This window comes from Syngnathoides biaculeatus, chromosome 11, assembly GCF_019802595.1.
Source record: "Syngnathoides biaculeatus isolate LvHL_M chromosome 11, ASM1980259v1, whole genome shotgun sequence".
NCBI lineage: Eukaryota > Metazoa > Chordata > Actinopteri > Syngnathiformes > Syngnathidae > Syngnathoides > Syngnathoides biaculeatus.
Window position 1 is genome coordinate 17894400 of NC_084650.1, and position 19652 is coordinate 17914051.

Consider the following 19652-nt stretch of genomic DNA (forward strand, 5'->3'; position numbering starts at 1 on the left):
TCATGTCTTGTTTTACTTTTTGAAAGGGAACCGCATCAAAGGCAAAGCGTCCCCGCAGCGGGAAGCAAATTAATGTGGAGAAGAACACACTGTGCAGACATTTTGTATCCGTCACTAGAGGATTACTGTTTGACCCGCTGATGACATGGTCTAAATATTAGAAATGCTCTCTTAGGTACAAGAACAATACAGTAATAAGCATTGTGTTACATTTTTACCCAAGAAAAGAGAGCAAATTATCATTGTCTTTGTTCTTAAAGTAGATGGAGATTGTAGGGATAGGCAAACAAAGCAAAATGAAATATTCGACTTCCAGTTTGATTTTGGGTATAGGTTCCACTGACTTTTTGTGTGTGTGTGATCTATTATGATAGATAAATTTCCATTTTCTGAGGCGCTTATCCTCACAAGGGTCATGGGAGTCCTGGAGCCCTATCCCAGCTATCTTCGGCAAGAGGTGGGGTACACCCTAAACTGGTTCCCACCCAATCGCAGGGCACACATAAACAACCATTCGCACTCACATTCACACCTATGGGCAATTTAGAGCTGTTAATTAATCAACCCATTAATTGGAAACTCTAAATTGCCCCTAGGTGTGATTGTGAGTGCAGCTGTTTGTCTCCATGTGCCCTGCAATTGGCTAGCAACCAGTTCAGGGTGTAACCTGCCTCCTGCCCGTTGACAGCTGGGATAGGCTCCAGCACTCCCCGCGACCCTCGTGAGGATAAGCGGCAAAAGAAAATGGATGGATGGAATTAATCAACGGCGGCACGGTGGATCAGCTGGTAAAGCTTCGGCCTCACAGTTCTGAGTACCCAAATTCAATCCTGTCCCCACTTGTGTGGAGTTTCCATGTTCTCCCCGTGCCTGCGTGGGTTTTCTCCAAGCACTCCGGTTTCGTCCTACATCCTAAAAACATGCAACATTAATTGGACACACACTAAATTGCCACTAGGGTGTGATTGTGAATGCGGCTGCTGTCTGTCTCCATGTGCCCTGGGATTGGATGGCAACCAGTTCAGGGTGTACCCCGCCTCCTGCCCATTGACAGCTGGGATAGGCTCCAGCACTCCCCGTGACCCTTGTGAGGATAAGCGGAAAGAAAATGAATGGATGGATGGACGGAATTAATAAACCACGTATGTTTCTGGGATGTGGGAGGAAATCCACGCAGGCATGGAGAGAACATGCAAACTCAGAACTGCGAGGCAGATGCTCTGACCCCTTTGTTGTGCCTCATGGAATACTGTAAAAATTCAGCCCCCAAAGCCAGTTTCAGTTACCATGAAATTTAGTAGAGATCTATTATTAGTAAAGTTATAAAAACATCTTAAGTAGCCATACCACAAAAGAAACAGGAAGTCTCCCATTCTCGTTGGATGTGTTAGCCTCAAATGTTTCAATTACTTATTTTAATCAAACCCTCAAAGCCAGCTTTAATTTAGCATCATGACATTTGGCATCCATGTAGGACACAAGTAAAACCTTAAAAAACTCTCAAGAAGCCATACCCGAAAACACAGCTGCCGTTCTAGTTTGAAGCACTTTAATGATCAGTTCCAGGCGTCCTTACACTCTGGATTTCTTTTAAAGCTCAGCTCCTGGAGCTCGTTTGATTTCTATTATGAGTAGACTGACCAAAAAGTCTTGAAGCTGTGTCCCAAAAGACAGGAAGTCTGCCATTTTGGTTTAAATGTCTAAATTGAAATGGGGGAACTCTTAATAAGTCAACTCAAAACGATAAGATCTTGACCAAATGTCTTGTGCGGGATGAAGGGAGATCCGCGGAGATTCGTTTCTGCCTACTTGTAAAAACGCAGAGATGGAATAACGCTGGCCTCGAAGCCCCAGTTTCCCCTCAAACTCCATCCATTCCCCCTCCCAACACACGCTGTCCAAAAATGAGCTTGTGGCTCCTCTTATGTCTCTTTGATTGGGTGTGAAAGCGGCAGATATTCTTTCCAATGATCACGCCAAGTGGCCAAATGGCAGCAGATAGCTGGGGAGGGCCGGGCGGCGTTTAAACCCCCCCCCGGGGTCACTGCAGCCTAACTTAGACCCCAGTTGAGATGGAGGGGGATGAGGAGCTGCAAAATGCCTAAAAACGTCTAATCTCCTAAGAAGTCTGCTGCATGCTGACTGGGGAGAGAAAATGAGAGAGCGTTAGCTGCAAGTCCAAAGAAAACTTTGGAGAATTTTCTTCTTCTTCTTCTGTTGCTGCCGTGTCTTTATCGCAGACAGGCCATGTGCTCCAGGCTGAGCGTTTCCTGGCAGGAGAGCCCAGTGGAATCATGGGAGGCAGGAAGAAAGCATGTGTGTGTGTGTGTGTGTGTGTGTGTGTGTGTGTGTGTGTGTCAAATAAAACAACACTAAATATTTCATGTGCTGAATTTTCCCTGGAATAAAGCAGCTTTTGTTTTCTTGTGCTACGCCACCTCCCCACACACCAAACCCACAACCCCAGCCGTTGTTAATATTGAAAGGGTCCGGATGGAGGTAGCACACAGGCCACCTAGCACCTGGCATCAGTGACTCTCACTACAAAGTTTAAAAAAAAAAAAAAAAGAAGAGGAGCAATAATCTTCCATTTTATGGTCCATTTTGACATTTACAATTTAAAAAAAACAATTCTGCCACGAGCACCAATTTCATTGATCAACACAAAACTGGCCGGACATGTCTGTCACGATTACTTGCATGAAAAAGTATCTTAGACCCATGACCAGAAGTGATCAGGAAGTCACTCCGTGTGGTTTCAGACTGCCATTCTAAGGTCAATATTGCCCATAAATGTACATTTTAAATATTTGCACCTAGCACCAGTCCCACAAGTTGACACGAAAGCTGGACAGATAAGGACACAAGAAATAGTCTAGAGGAGGGATCAATACGTCGATCGCGAGGCAGTCTTGGTCAATCGCGGGACGGCGTGCCTAAAAAAATAAGAGAAAAAAAGTCAGCCAATGTTCCCTCTAAATTGCACTCGTGCGCAATTGTGCACTGCTGATGCAGTCTCTTCGCAGATACGTATTCTGCAATGCGCGCAGAGAAAAAATATCCAATGCAAATTCAAAGTATAACATACAGCTATTCAGTTTGTAGCATTTAGCAATGTGATTCATTGAGTTAGGGATGACTGGTCGTTACATCCAATGGCGCAATTCACATACGTACTTCAAAAAAATTAAATGATGAAGCCGCTGGTTTCTTTTAGGCAGCACACGGAACTTTCTCGAACAACGACCGCTGCTTCGCCACACTCTTTTTACACTCACAATAACAAATGTTACAGTACTTACGCAGCCCATGACAGCGTCCACCACCACTGCTTTAGTTCGCGACACAGTCTGTGCAAGGTAGAGCAAAGAAGAGCTAGACATGCTGCTTATGTTTACTTTCCATATTAATGGAGAAAGATAAAAAAGAAATGCTGTTGTTTTAAGATGCAATGACTGTCGGAGTATGAGAATAATCAAAAGAAAAAAGTTAAACTGGATGAGATTTTCTCTTTGCCGAGTGGGAAAGGTCTGGTCTGACGCCAAAGTAGAAAGTACAGGATGAGACGGTGTGTAATTTTTAAATTCCACCTTGGCACAGCCCGATCCAGGATGAAAGCAGAGACAACACAGTGCACAAAAAGCTAATTCTGAATTTTAAATATAGGAGGCAGCATCAACCCCCCCATTTCTCCCCCCGTTGGTAGCTTGCAAGAGGATGGCTGCTTGAAAAGTAGTTGGGCTAAAAAAAAGTCTGGGCACACTGGTCTAGAGAACCCATGCCTGAACTTCAACAGGAAGTTGGCCATTTTAGTTTGAAATTATAGTGTAAATTTGGAGATTCTTGGGAATTAAAAAAAACGTGCCTCCCCCACACCAAACCTTTTAATAAGAAATAGAGTGGACATGTAAATCATATCGGGATCCGTGGAAAAAGTCTCAATGACCCTTGCCTGAATTTCATGTCGTCGCTCAATATGGTTTGAAGCAGGCGTTTTGGGCCAATTTGGCAATTTATGTGAATTTGAAAAATCAGCTCCTGGAACAGTTTTGACCAATCCACACAGTATTTGGTGGACTTCTATATCATGACAGCGCACGCAAAAAAATACCAGGGACCCATGGTTAAAATTGAACGCATTCCGGTCTGAAACAGCAGATTTTGGGTCAATTATCCAAATTTAAAAAAAAAAATGTCCCTGACCCCAGTTGCAGCTTGACATCAAACTTATCTTTCAAACAATACATGATCAGAATTCAACACGAAGTAACCTTTCAGGGCTAATTAGTAGGTCAGTTAGATATTTTTTGAAAAATTTGACATTGGCATCACTTCCACCAATCACCAGTTACTTGGGTAGACATGTATCAAAGATGATGTCGAAGATATAGAAAAGTTTCAGCAACCCACACACAAAATTTACCAGGATGTCCGCCATTTTGGTTTGAAGCAGTTTGAAAATATTTGGTCGAAAGCTCCTCGTAGCTTCCCTCTGCGAATCTTCTTCTACTTCTCCTTTTCTTTTCTTTCATCTTATTGCTTCTTTTCTTCGTCTCGTAGCCTCTCGACGAGCTTCTCATATTCTTCTTTTGCTCCACTTGACTGCGATGATGATGATGAGATTCCGGTCGCCGTGGCAACTGGCGGGACTCTCATAGCCCATCTCCTCTAATTCGGTCCGTGTTCATTTGCATAGAAATAACATTTGGGGTATGAATGAGCGATCCCCCTCCGGTCCTGACACGTGTCTCCCACCCCCCTGTCAACACCGCCGTTTAGCTCGTGACGAGAATGATGAAGACGGCAACATGGACGATGCGATGCCATCTCCGCCAGCACGCTGCACCTCATTTTAATACGGCTTTTATTGCGATCATATTTCATCAAACAATCTGCACAACAAGTAGCTGATGGTGTAATTAGCCTGCGAGGGGTGGCGGGCTGGAGATGGGGAATCGGGGGGTGCGGGTTTATCCCGGTTAATTGAGGACGCTTCAAAGTTGAGAAGCGGCTGAAGTTGCAATACTGAGAGAGAGAATCAGCTGTTAGCCACATGGCCAGGCTCGAATCGTAAAAATGTTGTGCTTTAATGCATAATATTGTTTGAGACTTAAATTTCATGCCGAGTTAAAACAAATCATCATTAGCCAATTTGTTTCCCTTTAAAGTCTGCAAAGGTTGTTTTAATTGTTGTTTGTGAGAAACATTTGCGTTGGATTTAAACCAATTGTTGAACGTTTGCGTTCATCTGGATTATTGTTCTTATAAAATCACCAGAAGTGTCTTTCTTTAATGGAGCTTGTTCTCGAGAAACCGCTTTTATTCAGTTGAAATAAATGTTTAAAGTTAAAAGTTTGCTTGAATTAAACAAACTACACGGCCTACCTCATAAAGTAGTAATTGTGTGCTATAGTGGGGATAATTGTTCTTGAGAAAGTGTTTTGCATGCAGTTTAAATAAGTAAAGTCATAGTTGTCTGCCTTGTTTCTCATTTAAAGAGTTTGCTTTAATGCGGATTGTTTTTCTTCACTGGAAGTGAAGAATCACTGGAACTCTCTCTTTGGCTGGCTTTTTGTCAAGACTTGGTTAACCTTCTTGTCTTGGTCCTGTCTCTGGAAGTCTGGAAGTTTTCTTCAATGCAGATTACAGCTACTATTAAGTCATAGTTTGGTTATATGTGGATTATTGTTCTTGAGAAATCTCGATTGTAGTCACTTCCATTAATGCCGATAGCACTAGAGAACCCTTTTAGTTTTTTTTTTTTTTTTTTTTTTTATTTGAATTGGAACAGCAGTGAGATGTGCCGTTGGTGTGTCAGAAGAATTTAAGGTAGAGGTGGGACTCCATCAGGGTTCCGCGCTGATCCCCTTCCTGTTTGCGATAGTAATGGATAGGCCGACAGACGAGGTGAGACTGGATTCCCCTTGGACCATGATGTTCGCAGATGATATTGCGATCAGCAGTGAAAGCAGGGAACAGGCGGAGGAACAGTTAGAAAGATGGAGGTACTCTCTGGAAAGGAGAGGAATGAAGATTAGCCGGAGTAAAAACAGACAACATATGTCCGTGAATGAGAGCGGCGGAGGAAGAAGAGTGAAGCTCCAGGGAGAAGAGATGGCAAGGGTGGACGGCTTCAAATACTTGGGGTCAACAATCCAGAGAAATGGAGAGTGTGGTAAGGAAGTGAAGAAACGGAAGAAACGAAAGTTGGCGGAAGGTATCTGGTGTTCTATGTGACAGAAGAGTCTCCGCAAGGATGAAGGGCAAAGTTTATAAAACAGTGGTGAGCCCTTTGAGACGGTGGCACTGAAGAAACAACAGGAAGTAGAACTTGAGGTAGCAGAAATGAAGATGTTGAGGTTCTCGCTCGGAGTGAGCAGGTTGGATAGGATTAGAAATGAGCTCATTAGAGGGACAGCCAAAGTTGGATGTTTTGGAGACAAGGTTAGAGAAAGCAGACTTCGATGGTTTGGACATGTTCAGAGGTGAGAAAGTGAGTATAGTGGTAGAAGGTGTGCTGAGGATGAAGCTGCCAGACAAAAGAGAGAGAGAGGAAGACCAAAGAAAAGGCTTATGGATGTTGTGAGGGAGGACATGAGGACAGCGGGTGTTAGCGAGGATGATGCACGAGAAATTTAAAAAAAAATGACACGGGACAGGCCGAAAGAAGAAGAAGAAGAACTTCTTGATTTAACACTCAACCTTTTTATGGTGAAAGCAAGTCTCATGACATCATCATCATCACCACCATCCCATGAAATCAGCGCATCGAGTAAGCACCGAAGGGCTCGTGTGACCACATCAAATATTCACTCCGTCGGGCGCGCTCGCGGCTTTCAAACGGAGTGCAGGTCAGAGCCGCCATTAAGAGAATTAAATCCTGCCGAGAAGGGCTTCTCCAAGAGAACATCAATTGTCCATTATCTTCCCGCTCGGTCGTCGGGAGTTTTTCCAGCCGGTCTCGGTTAGCCCGGCGACCGGTCTGTGGGAGACGCTTAACGCCCCACTGGGATGAAAATGGCGTCGGCGTGAACTGCGGCTCTGCTTTTTACTCAGCCGCTGTATTTGCGCAAAAAGAAGCAGCGGTATCAAACGGAGGTCGGCGGGGAAGCGATGCGATTGACGCCCGCCGCAACCTATCTCTCGCTCACTTGCCGCGTTTTTCTATTTGTGACCGGTTTTCCGTTAGCTTTGAAATGTCACGCCTGACTCGGCGCCTGTCGGGGATATGAATGTATGTTAGGAAAAAGCTGGGAAGGCAGATTGTGTTTTGCTGTGACTTGGACACTCATAGTTCAAATTAGTTTAGATTCTGTGGAAGGGTTTCAAGATAGAATAAGGGGTTCAAAGCAGGGTTTCAAGATTATGGTTAGACATTCAAAGGAAGTCTAAAATTTCTGATATGGCTTCAGGTTTTAAGGTATGATTTGTGATTCAATGTAGGGTCTCCAGCAAGGATTTCGTGTTCATCCTTGGGTTAGCATTCAGAATAAGGCTTTTGATTCGGTGCAAGGGTTTACAAATAAGGTTTTTAAAAAGGGATTATGGTTTCAAATGAGCGTTTTAAACTTTGTTACAGTTTCAAACTAGTCTGGGGGTTTCAAATTAAGGTTTTAAGATATAGGTAGAGGTTCATATTGTTTTGAAACTAAGTCATGGTTTCAAGATGGGGTTGGAGGTAGGTATATCGGGTAGAAGTAGGGTTTAAAATAAAGCTTTGAAACAAAGGCTAGGGTTTCAAGGCTTTGGGTGTGGTTGAATTTGAGCTGCAAGTCTGGGCCCTGGTTTCCTGCGACGGTAGTGGTTCATAGTCCTGTTTCAAATCAGGGTTTCAGGTTTCAAGATAGGGTATCCAGCCTTTGCTCCAGTTTCAAATTAGGGATTTAATATTTCAATCGAGGTTAAGATTTTTGAGTAGAATTTCAAAATGGGTTCCAGGCTCGCTCTCAAAGTCCTGGTCCGTCGCAACTTTACTTGGCGTGTCATTTTCAGTGTCCTTTTCAGTGATGTCTTTGCCTTTACACATCCCCCCTGTTTTAGCTCAGTACAGGTACAAAAAAAGCAATGTACAAATGTGGGAAGGAGGAGAGACTAGCTGTTGCAATATTCTTTCAAAAAAACTGTTGCTTGTTGGGACAAATGAAAAGAAAGCGGTGATAGCATTTTCGAGGCTTTCTTTTGTAAGAAGGTGAGGCACTGAAATGCCCACTTTATGTCAAGGGAAGACCCTGGCGCGAATACAGAAGAAAATTTAAAGGGCTAGTGTCATCCCTATAAACATTCTAAAATAGATATTGAAATGGAAAATACATAGATTATTCAGTTAAATGTCTACACGAAAAAATAAATCTGAGCGGAGAGCGCGTCATCCATGCGCAAAGTTGCGGAGGTCTCATTCAACATCCAAGTTGTCACCATATTGGGTGCATTTACTGTCCGTAATGTCACCCCGGACATTCGCCTTTGAAAACACGCTGTGGCCCCTGCTGTGGGAGACGAACACGCACCTTCAGATGCGGAAGCTCTTTTCGAAGAAGAGAACATCTCACAACCGAGTAAAGTGTCCGGGACAATATTACCCTATCGTTTCGAGCCATATTCAGATTATATGCGATCACGGCCAAACCACCTCCCCGCCCTATCCACCTCCGCGCGTTGGTGATAAAACGGCCACTTCCGCGGTGGACACGAGCCACCGAGCCAATGAGCCACCCCGGCCGACAAGGCCGAGCCTTCGGCCGGTAACGATCCATAAGGCCCGCGGAGGCCGTCCGTCAGCGGCTGCTGCATGGAAGCCTTCCGATGCGTACATCGACACATTTAGCAACCCTGACTTATGGATTACGCCCTCCCCCCCAACTATTGTTTTATTTTAGTAGCTGTATACACACCTACCTGTCACTTGGAACCCACAAAGCTCTCGTCCTTTGCACCCGTGCCATCCACTTTTCACGACGAACCGAGTCTCTTGCAAATTTATGAAGGGTAAATCCATCCTCTCGAGTGTTCAAGGAATGTCCAGCGATGCAACGAGCCGGCATTTTGGGTAAGACGAAGGAAGAACGAGCTACCTTCCCGGAGGTAAAACTAATAGAAACAAACGAGTCCACTTGGGGGCAGTCCTCCCATGTATGTCACTTCCTGCATCTTCTTGAAAACAAATCCCTCGAGAGGATTTTCATGGCGGGAGTTACAAAAAGCTGTATATGTCAAAATCGTGTTTTGTGGTGAAAACATGGCTAAGTTCATACTGGCTGCAATTTTTTTTTTTATTAATAACGTACTAAAAATCATGCATTTCGTGACTATGGCACTCTTAAGTAGAGTGGATTTCATTTTCATTCTTCATTACGGGAAAAGTAATGCAATGAAAAGTGTGACTTATTATTGAATGTTTGTGTGTGCATTGCGGTCCACAAGGAGTGTTCACAGATGTTTTTTGTTTTTTTTTTCAGTTGTCATATTTCCGTTCTGTCCTGTTCCTGCTCGGCACTGTGATGGCGATAAACACTACAGATGCATGCTGGGAGAATTTAGCACAGCTGCTATGCTGCCACCTTCTGCATCCATGCCAGTTCATTATTCATCTTCCATTTTGGGACGCGCGTTATTGGATGCTTTTCAACACACACTGGCGCGCACACACACACACACACACAAACACACACACACACCAAAAAACAGCCCGCCAAAACCCTTCCATCATATCCCCCATGTGAACACTTCCATACGGCGTCAGCTTTCTTCCACTGAGCAACGTCGCTTTGAGTTTCTGATGCAGCTGCCAGGTTTAAACACGTCGAATCAGGAGGACACTTGTCAGGTTGTCACTCTTTACACACAAGAGCACAACAACAACACAACTAGATTATACCAAGAACATAACAATACAATAAGAACACAACATGCCACACACACACACACACACACCACAAGAGGGTAACAACATAACTCAGCAGGAACCAAACAATTACACAACAAATCACAAGAACACAGAACAACAACAAAACAGAGCAATAACACAACAATAACAAAAACATACTAACGATAACAACAAGGGAGAACACAAGAGTGTAACACAAGCACAATACAACCAGAAAATTATACAGTAAGACAAGTTAACATACAGTACTAACGACACAATGATATAACAAGACCAAAACAACATAGCATAGTAAGAATGTACATGGAATAACATGTATTGACATCAACAACAAACATCAATTAGATAAGTGGAACATAAAAACATTACTAAAACACAACAGAAAAACATAGGACCACTACAAGAACACAAATTGAACACGGCAACATACAGTATTTGGAACACATAACAGCACAAGAACAACAAGACAATCTAAACATCATAGTAAGAAAAGAACATGAACCAAATAAGCACATAACATAAACGGGAGCATAACAAGAATATAACAACGGCATAATACCCCGCCCGCTACAAACGTTAACAAGAAAACCACAACTCAAAAACTCCAGAAGAAAATCATAACATAGAAACATAAAAGAACAACAAGAACAGGACAAGAGCAACATATAAACATAAGAAAAAAAACACAAATTGGCAGAACAACAACCCAAAGAGCAAGATCATAACAAAAACACAACACAACACAACAATATAACAGCAGCCACAGAACAAGGATGCAAAACCATGATAGCAAAAGTTTTCTGTTACGTTTAAGCCATTTTGTTACATTCACTGTATGGGATGAAGGTATGTAAATAAACATTTATAAAGTCTTTGTGAATATATATATATATATATATATATATATATATATATATATATATATATATATATATTTATAATAGTTACATTTGAAAAATGTACGGGTGTGGTCAGTCATGCTCGCAGATAAAGTTGCGGCTGTGATTACCGATGGAATCTCAAGACCTTAAAATAACTTACTGCATTAATATAACATAAGTGTGAATTAAAAATAAAATAACTACATAAAAAAATAGAAGACAAAAATTTCAAACTCAAATATGATAATTTTCAATTTCAACTGGTATGAGTAGAACATTATATAAAAGAGTATTTAAAATTTTTTATCTATAGAAACAAACTATCTGAAGGAAAGTTAAATGCACCGGCCTGTTAAGGAATAAGCAGAAACGGTCTATACCTGCAATGTTTTAAAAATGCTGAAAATTTAGTTCAACATAATCGGCGTTTGTGGCAACAAGCTTGCGATACATTGGAGCAAACATTCCCGTTCACAGTCGTGATGTATTGTTGTGCGGAGTGGGTGGGGGCACGCATCGCGGGACTGCCGTAAATAGAACGCCGGCTTGCTAGAACGCGCCTTTATGTGCATGTGCTCGATGGAACTGAATTTCCTTTGACATGGCTCATGATGTTGATGACTTTCGAAGTAAATGCGCTCGCAGTACGTGAAGCAGCCCGGAACATGCACTTTTGGCCTAACTTCCGTACATGCTCAGTACGGTGAACTTGCATTTTTTGTTTCCGGCTGAACACTGGTTGTTTTGGAGCAGGCTTGTTTAGTTGACAACGTTTATGAAATAAACACACAAATTAATTTCAAGACTACACAAAATAAGCGACGTCTTTCACTATGTATTTTTTTCTACTTGTAACAAATTTTACGCGCGTCATTTTTTTGTGCTCGACTGTGCAGATTTACGAGCACGGAGGTGCGTGAGCGACTGTATATGCATTTATAAAGATGTATGGTATATATCCGCAGCTTATGGTCCAGCGCGGCTTGTGTGGGGAAAAAAATGCAACACGGTGGGTGCAGCTGGTTAACCGGTCCGCACTTATTCTGTGAAATACGGTAATAAGAAAATAACAAAAGCAAATAAGGATTTGGCATAGGTGAGTCGTAAAAGATATCAACTGCCCTTCGATGTAAGTCATATTTCAACCACATAACGGAAGCATTTTGGAATCACGAATGATTCAAACGCGCAAAGCGGCGGGTGGGCATGTGTGATCACATTCTTTTTCTTCCTCTTCGTGTGGCTGATAAATAAGGAAGCCCACCTGGATGACAGCAGGCAGGCAGCAAAGCATGCTGTGACACGGCCACTGCGAAATTTGCTTTGCATGCAAAATGGCTGCCTGCCGAACAAGTCATAAATTGGCTTTTTTTTTTTTTTTTATTTGGGGATTTTTTTGGTCGTGGCATCCCCGCTCGCCGATGGAGGTGGTTAAAATGTTTCCAGCAACTCTGACCCCTCTGTTGTGAAGACTTTTTGTTGATTTTTTTTTTTTTTTTTTCCTAAAAGAAAACTTGCGGTAATTTCCGGACTATTAGCTGCGACTTTGCGGACTTTATATCGGTCCGTTGGGGTAAAGAGGGAGATAAGTCGAAAGACGAAGCTCTTAATTTTTACCAGTCGATCTACGTTCCGACCCTCACCTGTGGGCATGATCTGTGGGTCGTGACCGAAAGAACAAGATCCCGGATGCAAGCGCCCGAAATGACTTTCCTCCGCAGGGTTTCCGGGCTCTCCCTTAGAGATAGGGGGAGAAGCTCGGTCATCAGGGAGGGGCTCAGTGTCGAGTGGCTGTTCCTCCGCATTGAGATTAGCCAGATGAGGTGGCATCTGATTTGGATGCCTCTCGGGCACCTCCCTGGTGAGGTGTTCTGGGCATGTCCCACCGGAAAGATACCACGAGGACGACCCAGGACACGTTGGAGAGACCGTGTCTCTCGGCTGGCCTGGGAACGCCTCGGAATTCCTCCGGAAGAGCTGGAAGAAGTGGCTGGGGAAAGGGAAATCTGGGTATCCCTTCTTAAGCTACTTTCCCCGTGACCTGACCCGGAAAAGCAGTAGATAATGGATGGATGGATGGAAGCCGCAACTTTTGTCACACTCTTTCAACCCTCCGGCTTATCCAGTGATGCGGCCAATTTATGCATTTTTTTTTCCTAACGGCCGCCAGGGGCGCTTGAGTAGGAAAGCTAAGAGTGAGACAGGTGGAATATATCTGTCGAGGAAGATGTTTAATGTAATGTCGCGCTTTGTGCATGAATAAAATGACTGTGAACAGACCCTCATCATGGAAAGTGCAGTATAATCTAGCGAGCCGATAAAGAAGCAAACAGAGCTGCTGCACATCAACGTGGCATAAATGAATTCATAGTGAGACGCTGGAAACGGCAGCGGGAAGAAATGGTACAATGTAAAAAGACAAAAAAAAAGCTTTCAGAGGTAATTAAAGCAGGTGGCCTGAACCCTGTTGGTGAGGTGTTACTGCCGCGTCTCAGTGACTTTTACCGGTATGCTTTTTTTTTTTTTTTTTTACCCAGCCCTGTTAGTGCTGTGTTACTACCGTATTGCTGCTGTGTTACTGTTGCGTCACAGGCACCGTTTGGAAAGAAACGCTAAGGTATATTATTAACCCATTCATGGGCAGGGTTGGGATTTTTTTGCCTTATTGAGAAAAAAGTCCCCAAACAGGCCAAAATCAAGGAAATAACACTTCAACAAACAAAGGGCAAAAAAAGATGTGAGCAGCTTCCCAAAACTGCTACGGGTATGTTATCAGTTCTGTGAAGTGATACATACTAGAGATATGCTTATGAATTAATTCTTATTCTGGAACGACACTAACGCATTAATAATACTGATGGATAAGCATTTTGAAGACAAATTTGGTTGAATACTGACCTTTCTCCCTTTCTTCTCTTGGAACACCCTCCATGTGTTCTTGAGGCAGCCATGTTGGGTCAGGAAGGAAAGCCAAATAACTCCGTGCTAACTTTGACCGATGAGTTGTCTTCTCCTGACACCAAATTATTGCTTCAAAGTAAAACACTTACATATTTTAATATACTGAAGGACGAAGAAAGAAAACGGTAGCATCAAGGTGCAACTTTATTAACATTATTTCATAGCAATTGACGCACTGTGAAAATTGCGTGAAATGCGTGAAAATTATGATATCCCATAAATGGGACGCTGCCTACGAATGGGTTAATACTTTGAAAACTCTTTTAGTGTACCGTTTTTCTTTGTAAATATCTCATGTTTCAATGTGGGCTCAAGCGGCTTATAGACAGGTGCGGTTTAAGCATGTACAAAATGGTTTTTCCTTCAAAAATGTACTGGGTGAGGTTTATAGTACAGAAATTACAGTACATTTTTCTCCCTAAATGACTTTTCTTCCAAAAAACAAAACGAGTTCTACAAAATGTACATATTTTCCTCTTCCCCTTCCTCCTGAAAAATAGAATATAATACTTTTGCAAACCTGAAAATAAATGGGTTTGGGGGTTAGGGGTTGGCCCCGTTCGCCCCCCCCCCCCCCCCCACTTCTTTACACATCACCGACGACTTCCCTGGCTGTCATATTTTGGCGGAATTTGAAAAAAACAAGTGAAAGTGAATTGTGACCTGCTCCAGATCACGCTCATGTCGGAGCATACGCCTTCAATGGCTGCCTCCAGATGGCCGTGTGATTGGCCCGCCGCCGCCGAATTTGTACTCCGTTGCGTCGGCGACAAGAGCACTTTTGGCTGGCGACTGGTCGGCAGCCAGCATTTTGTGAAGGGTTTCAACATGTTTCGTCTGGTCCGCGTTGAAAAAGAAGAAGAAGAAGAGGCACCTGTGAGCTGGCGGCCAAACACTCGTCGACGCCTGAAATGCTCGCTCGCTCGCTCTGGCGACGCCAACTGCCAGGCGCGCTAACACTTGCCGTGTGTGCTTTTAATTATGCGTGTGTGTGTTTGTGTGCGTACGCTGGCCCTTCGATTGCGTGCATATGGACAAACAGCATTTTGTTTACTTGTACAACAACCGCTAAATAAATGCACTTTGGACATTCTGCCAAAGTTTAACAGGTGCAGCTTGCATGTCTCCATGGCGACATACGCACGGCACAATGAGTCGAGCTTCTATAATCCTGTTTTTGTATGTGGAAAAAAATGCTGTATTCTTTAAATATTATGCCTTAATACTGCCTTTTAGCTTTACTCTTTGCTTGTACTTAGATAAACAAAAAAAAATATATAATAAAATATGTAGTTTTTTTTTCTGTTTATACTTGGACTGTTCATACTTTTTTCCAGAAAAAAAATGCTTTATTCTTGTAATATTTCATCCTTTTTCCTCATGACTTGTTCTTTTTTCACACAAAAAATTAAAATGTATTCATTTGGTATTACACTTATTTTGACTGGATTCAATCTCCATCACTGACCTCCACATCCCCAACCCAGTCCAGAAACTCGGATTCTCTTCCGCCATCCACCTGGCTCATCTCCTTACCTTCTGGGGGCGAAAAAAGCAACATAATTCGAATAATAACATTTTTTAGATGATGATAAGGGCGAAACACTATGCTGTACAATTTATATTCTCAAAGAAACATTTATTTTCAAGTTATGACTTATTTTCTTGAAATATATTACATTCAGGATTGTTTGGTAACAACATATTTCTTTAATAAATACATATTTTTCCCAGAATAATTATTATGTCATGACACATTTTATTTCTTCTAAGAAATTGTAATTAACTCTCAATAAACTTTTTTTTCTTGTAAAAGTTAATAGTACTAATAATAGTAATCGTAAAATGTTAATTTCATATACGTTTTGGGTGATTTTATTTTATTTTATTAATTTCCCCGCTGGATTCGTTGTGTAACTTGTTGATTTATTTTTTCAAAGAAATATTCTTTTTTTCTTGAAATATGCCTTTGTTCTTTAAAGTTTTTTTTTGTTTTAATTGTTGTTACTGTAATAGTACACATTTTATGTCCTGTAAAAATAAAAATTTACTTAGAAACTTTTTTTTTCCTTTTTTTCCTCTTGCGGGAAAAAAAGTAAACACTCATAATGACGCCACGCTGAGGTTATCGCATTTCTTACCTTTATCGGCAGGAGGTGTTTTTTTTTTTTTTTTTTTCACTGTGCCTTTTTCCCCGTCCTTGTCCGGATGATGTCAGCCGATAATCATCAGCAGATGTGAGCTGACCACGTGGTGAATATGAATTCCTGTCTTTAGATTTTTTTTTTCATTTTTGTTTATTTCTACGCTCTTCCAGGTAAGACAAGTCTCCATCTTGATGGACGATGCGGCGATGAGCGTGCGGAGCAACACTTCGTCGACATCCGCTCACCGGTAGAGCGTTCTTGGGATCCTCGCGGACGCCCCAGTGGATGTTGGGGTGTCTCTGAATCCTCCCGAATACCATGATGAATACTGGGTAAGTTATCATCATGTGTACCATTTCATCTTTTTAAAATATTGACCACTTTCACAGTCTACAAAGTTCATTTATACAAATGTTAACCCTTGACACTAACTTTACACACTAAACTATTTGACTCACAGCTGTTTTATAGCTATCGACTGACGTTTGGACCCTTAAAGAATATTATGTTTTGTGGCAATATAAGCACCGAACCTATAAAAGGAAGGCATAGAATTTTTGCTTTCACGAGAAAACAAAAAAAGTTTGTTTCTAGATGGTTCTCTGTCATCAGCAGCAGAATGTATTGGTTTCACCAAAATCGCTGCTTTCAGAAACAACATAAAACTCATGAAGGGCATTCGATCACAATCAGAATGATGTTTATTTGCCAAGTATGTCAAAAACTCACAAGGAATTTGTCTCCGGTACATGGAAGCCGCTCTAGTAAGACAACAGCATTGATCCTACTAACAACTTGCAAACATCTCAATTCGCTTATTTTATGTGTTCAGTGGACATGTTTTGGTGAAATATTTGTTTTCAAGATAACGCTTCGCTTAAAATTCCCACTTACCGGCTACGCGTGAGATTCTGGATTGACAAAAAAAGTATCAGCTTGTTATTTCATTTTCAAAAGCTGTTTTCTGAGTCAACTTTCCCAACTTTTGAAACAAGCCATACAGTGTCGTCAATGGCGCAAGTTTCTTTCTACAATTGGCTCGTTCTGGCCTCGAGATCAAATCGAGGGCACCAGTTGTACTTAAAATATGGCTGCCGACACGGTCCGTGACATCAGAAAAAAAAGAAAACAGTGGCATGACGGTACAACTACATTAACTTTATTTCATAGCAATTGACGCAGTGTTTGCATGTGACCGTGACTGGTTCCAGACCATGGTCCACCATTTAAGGATAACCACCCAAAACCAGAAACCCTGCCCCTAACTTTAACCCCGATCTACACCCCTTTAGCAGTACCAAATCCCTGTACCTAATCTTATGCCTTACACTCTAGTTCTTTGTCTTGTTATCCAAGTAGCTATTCTTTTTCTCTTTTTTTTTTTTTAAAGGATAGGATAAAATGTTCTTCTCTTATTGTTTTTTTCTTAAATAATATTGAGAAAACACGATTCTAATAAATGCCTGCTGTTTTATTTAAAAGGATAAAAAAAAAATCTAATCTTTGAAATTAATATTCTCATTATACATCAGCTTTTTTTTCTTGCAAAAAATACACATTTATTCTCATGGAACCTTTTGGGAGAAAAAAAATCATTGTTGTTGTTCTTCTCGCCCTAAAATTGACTTAAAAATGTTTCATGGTTGGCGGCACGGTGGAGCAGCTGGAAAGTGTTGGCCTCACAGTTCTGAGGTCCCGGGTTCGATCCCGGCCTACCTGTGTGGAGTTTGCATGTTCTCCCCGTACCTGTGTGAGTTTTCTCCGGGCACTCTGGTTTCTTCCCACATCCCAAATACATGCAACATTATTTGGACACCCTAAATTTCCCGTAGGTGTGATTGTGGGTGTGTCTGTTTGTCTCTATGTCCCCTGCGATTGGTTGGCAACCAGTTCACGGTGTACCCATCTCCTGCCCGTTGACAGCTGCAACAGGCTCTAGCACTCCCCGCGACCTTTGTGAGGATAAGCGGCTAAGCAAATGGATGGATGGAGGTTACATGGTTGTAGTTTTTTATGAGAAAAAAAATAAAATGTTAGTCTCATGATATGCTTCTTTTTGAAGAAAAAATGCATATAATATTACATATTTTCCCTTAAAAAATACTGTGTTACTTGTCCTTTATGAAATGTCAATGTACGAAACAGCACAGGCGTGCAAAATTCCTTTGAATCCATCAACATTTTTCCTGAAAGAGTCCCACACCTGCCTACCTGTCAAAACTTGCACGGCAAAAGGCCACTAAATAAATAAAAGCGTGCAGGCAATTTGAGCTCATCAGTGGATGTTGTCTCGTTTCCATGTGATGGTTTAGCTTCTTTTTTTACGCTCTAGTTGCTGTAAGTTTGTGTTGTTGATTTTCATATATTCTGGCCCCCCCCACCCCCCTGTCGCTCTCATGTCCTTTTACAGTTCATACAGCACAGCAGTCGGACATGCATTTGCTCTTACGGTTATGTTAATGGTTTGCACACGAAAAGGGAGCCATGACGACTTTACGTGCGACCGGGACAGATCTAAAGAGACCCGCTCAACAATCATCCTCGTCGTCGTCGTCGTGCGGATGCACGTGCGCGCATCTCGTGGTCGCGGAACATGAATTATTTGTATTTTGGGAGCTTCGGGGACGCAACGATGCGGATGTGAAAGGCTTGATGAAAGGAAATAAATCGGAGTCATCATCCCCGCTGACTGAGCCAATCAGCGACAAATAACTCTGTGCTCGGTAGCTTGTCGTGCCGGTTCCCCCCCTGGGCCAATCAGAAGCCTTTTAAACCAGCCTCACATGGGATTTATGCACACACACAATTTACTGGGAAAAAAGAAAGACTCATTTATTTTTCTCAACAACAAGATAACTTCATTCGAATGTCATTTTTTTCTTCAACATAAACAGCAGTCAAGAAAATAAACATTTATTCTCATAAAATTGTTTTTTTCTCCTTGAGCAAGTAAGACAAACCCCAATTTCAATGAAGTTGGAATGTTTTCTCCCCTGAAATTATGATTAGACATATTTTTGTCCTAGAAAGAGAAAATAAATAGAATAAAAAAGAAAATAAATAGTGCTTTGTTCCTGTAATCTGGCTTCTTTAAAAAAAAAATGTCACAAGCTGCCTTGTGTGTGCACCTGTGTATTTATATACAGTGTGTGTATATATATATATATATATATATATATATATATATATATATATATATATAATATAACCTTGATCTTGATAATATAGCGTTATTTTCAAAATATTGTGCTTATTTTCTTAAAGAAATAATTTAATCTCATATGTCACTGTTAGAAAAAAATATATATATTTTCTCAATTGCTTTTTAGGGTAATTTTTTGCTTGATAAAATGTGGCTTAATTCTTGTACGATCTATCCTGTTTTTCCCGAAAAAAAAAACTTAAGTTTCCAATTAATACACCCTTTTTCTAGAAATAACGACTTTATTCTTGTCGATTTATGCTTTATTTTTCTCCGCATGCATCAGACTATATTTGGTACAGTACTGACTTATTTGGTGGATGTGGTATTCTGCTTATTTTCTTCCTTCCCCTAAATATGTCCATGATTGTATTTTTGAAACCCCCCCCATCAAATTGCTTTGATGTAGCAGTATATTTATTGACTCCCACAACTTGTCTACACACTAAATCATTTTGTCGACAACGCTGCAAAAGAAAATAAAAAATGCCGTCAAGTCAATTTGAGGCCTGAATGGTGTTTGTGCGCGAGTGCGTCACACGGTGAAAATGATTTGATCCCGTCGGAGACGTTTGTGT

At 41.6% G+C, this 19652-nt stretch overlaps 1 long non-coding RNA gene across 1 annotated transcript in view; it reads left to right on the forward strand.

The window, feature by feature from the left end:
• Positions 1 to 18359, forward strand: part of LOC133508886 (uncharacterized) — a 55057-nt gene extending 36698 nt beyond the window's left edge. The window contains exons 3-4 of the long non-coding RNA XR_009797175.1: positions 16043 to 16204; positions 18283 to 18359. This is a non-coding gene — a long non-coding RNA (uncharacterized LOC133508886). The remainder of the gene's footprint in view (positions 1 to 16042; positions 16205 to 18282) is intronic.
• The last annotated feature ends 1293 nt before the right edge of the window (positions 18360 to 19652 follow it).